We start from the raw sequence: 3,668 nt of genomic DNA, 5'->3' as shown, positions 1-3,668 counted from the left end.
TGAGGCTGTAAATCTTTACGGGAGCAGAAAGCCTCATCTTTCTCCCGAAACAAAGGGGATAGAACGTAAAAAAAGAAAATGAGCAGGCTGCATTCAAGCTGACAGCCTTTAAGTTAACAGCCAAGTGCTTAACTATTTACATTACTGGGGACTCCTTTTTATATGAAAACCTGCTCTGACTTTATAGAGATCCTATAGCATAGTAGTTACGAATTGCACTGCTAACCTCAAGGTCGGCAGTTTGAAACTACCAGCTGTTCCATGGGAGAAAGAAAGGTGTTCCAAGGCTGAAATCTTTACATAGTCAGATGGCTTCATATTTCTCCCAAGGAACAGCTGGTGGGTTCTAACCAACGACCTTTTGGTTAGCAGCCAAATGTTTTAACCACTGTACCACCAGGGCTCCTTTTTAGATATGCTGTTATTGGTAAATGCTGTCAAGTCAGTTCTGACTCATAGTGACCTTGCGTAGGGTTTCCAAGGACCCACTGGTGGGTTTGAATGGCCGACCTTGTAGTACAAACCAACCTTTTGGTCCAGTGCATTACCCTGCAGCACCATACACAGACTCCTAATTTTGGATATTGTTGTTGTGGTTAAGTGCCGTTGAGTCAGTTCCGACCCATAGCTACCCATAGTGAAACCCATAGGGTTTCCGAGGAGCAGCTGGTGAGCTTGAACCGCCAACCTTGCAGTTCAAACAGCTTTGCAGTCTGGTACATTTATTAAAAAGAATGTCATCCTCCCCAAAGTTCATCACCAGGGTAGGGCAGGGCAGCTTATCTCTTCATCAACGTTCTGCTAAAGGGTTCTGTTGTAGTGGCCACAATCTGTCTTCACTTACTGGGAGGAACTTGCAGAAGACAACGTCATCCCACAGCGCTGTTTATGAATCTCTCACTATTCCCTAAATGAGTAACAGAGTATCACATGACCCCTAATGGCAATCTAAGAGCATCTGGTCAATCTCAAAATTATTTGCTGCTGAAGACTTCTAAAAAAAAAAAAAAAAATGTTCTCATGTCTCAACAAATTCAGTTGCTATCCAGATAACTGAAAACAATCTATTCTTGAACATCTTCCCTGAATAACATTTTCCAGACCCAAAACATTTTTCCTAAACTTCATACAAAAGCATGTAGAGTCCCTAAAACCATTTTACAGGCATACAAATGTATATCAGGAATAGGAGAGCTTGGCATTGCTGAGCTGGGACACAGTATCAGATAGCTCAGGAAGATATTCTTAGTAATGTCTCAGAATAGAATTCACTTAACAGAAAGAAAGAAAGAAACAAATCTTAACTGAATGGTTTTGTTCCTGTAAACTAAGCCATCTGATGCATTCTGTTAAAACCTCTCCAGATTTGTAACCAAATTTTAGTCTCCTTCTCTCTTTAGCTTTGAACTGAAAACGGATTCCTCTGTTATACAAATAGGTATTCTCTGGTTACTTCCTCCCCTCTCCATGTAAGCAGTGAGTCTCAGAAATAACAATTTGGCCCATTTTAAAAAGGAACTCTGGTAGCGTAGTGGTTACGAATCGGGCTGCGAACCTTAAGGTCAGCGGTTCGAAACTACCAGCCGCTCCGCAGGAGAAAGATGAGGCTTTCTACTCCCGTAAAGATTTACACCCTCGGAAACCCTGTACAGGGTCGCTATGGGTCGGACCTGACTCGATGGCACTTAACAACAACAACAACAACATTGTTTAGATCCTTTCTGATGTTTCCTTCTTTCCTTACTCCCTTTTTTTTTTACTTCCTTTTCTTCTTTTTGCCCTCCATTCATCTCTTCCTCCTTCCCTCTCTCACTTCCTCCTACCTTTCCTTCTTTTTTAGCTTTGCAATTATAGGCAGTTAAGGAGCTTTTAGCCAGTGTATCTATAGGCACACTCTAACTTAAATTAAAACAATCCAGCTCCTCTAAACTTCCGATCAAACTGTCAAGGAAAGTCAACTGCATACCAGGGAATTAATCTCCTTGCATTTAGAAAGCAAGGTCCCCAGCACTTCCTCTTTCTGACTGACCCTTCAGAGACCAGAGGAGGAGAGGAAAAATGCAAGAGGCTGAGTCCCTGCTGTTGCACCTTAAAGACAGAACTCAATCAAAGCCTCACTTTGCACTCACCATCAAATGAATGCCAGGTGAAATTTCACAAATCAAACTAAAGAAACCATAAAGAAGTCACAGGCTACTGTGATCACATTAAAATATCATCTTACTAATAATTATCAATTGTTGTTGTTATGTGCTTTCAAGTCGGTTCCCACTCATAGCGACCCCGTATAGGGTTACCAAGGAGTGGCTGGTGAGCTTGAACTGCCTACCTTGTGGTCCAAACTGACTTTGCAGTCCAACGCATTAACCCACAGCACCACACCAGGACTCCATAGAGCTGCATTAAATCAATATAAAGGGAAGCAACATACATATGACAACAGAATTTTAATTCTTAAAACTAATTCCACAGAAATTATGTTAAAGCCATACACAGATTGATAGGGGAAAAAATGTATGAGGGAGAACAAGATAAATGCTTAAGGAATGGAACAAAGTTGAATGTTTTGTGTTACAGATGTAACATTTCACTCAATTGCCTATTGATAAATTATGTTTACAAAAGATTAACATGGAAATTGCTTTAGTTATAAAATTAACCCAAAACATAATAGAAAGGAATGCATCTAGTAAAATTGCAAGTCACTTATGCTCACTCCTCACCTACTGATGTGGTTAGTTTAGGAAGACCAGGTCATTGTGTTAAAATTGGTGGTATTTGGCAATGAAAGATGACAACATCAGATCATAAGGTGGAAGATGGTTACATCATTACATAACAGCCAGACTGCATCCTGAGGTAACTGACAGACCACTGAGAACCCAGGCCCAGCCAATGTGACTCCCCACCTTAGTCAGCACTGCCAGCGGGACTCACACTTAGAAACCTGATGATCCTTACTTCCAGACATACCGTGTTAATGTGAAAGGCAATCGGATAATTGATTTTTTACTATTATTATAAATATGAAAGGTCAGATAACAAGAGAGAAGATAGTGAAAGAGTGGTGGAGATTGGTGGTTATGTGCTGTGGAGTAGGTTCCGACTCATAGCGACACTGTGTAGGGTTTCCGATGACTGCAAATCATTACAGGAGCAAAAGTCGCATCTTTCTCCTCTGGAAACGCTGGTAGTTTCAAACTGCTGACAGTAAGATTAGCAGCCTGACTCATAACCACTACTACGCTACCAGAGCTCTTTAATGAAGGCGTAGGCATATGTATAAATATAAAGAAAAATTTGCACTTTGTAAATTGTGAAAAAACACTAATATCAAATATTAAGCAATATTCATTTAGGTGGCTTTCCTTAACTTGAATTTCCTATATTTCCATATTGATTCAATGACTATATATTATTTTAATAATAAAAATGTATAATAATCTACATTTCTTCAAAATTAAGCAAAAATCAAGGGTGGTTGATTTGTATCAAAAGTAGTAACTATTCTACTTAATCTTTCTATCTAATTTATTATTTAGATATAAAAATGCAGTTAAAAAATCTTCTGATTGATCCATCTTACCTCACTCATACTATCAAACAGTATCCACATATATGTGCATATATAATATTTATATGTATAATACATATACTGTTGTTACACA

The sequence above is a fragment of the Chrysochloris asiatica genome, unplaced genomic scaffold, assembly GCF_000296735.1.
Source record: "Chrysochloris asiatica unplaced genomic scaffold, ChrAsi1.0 scaffold00156, whole genome shotgun sequence".
Classification (NCBI taxonomy): Eukaryota; Metazoa; Chordata; class Mammalia; order Afrosoricida; family Chrysochloridae; genus Chrysochloris; species Chrysochloris asiatica.
This window is presented reverse-complemented; position numbering follows the sequence as displayed.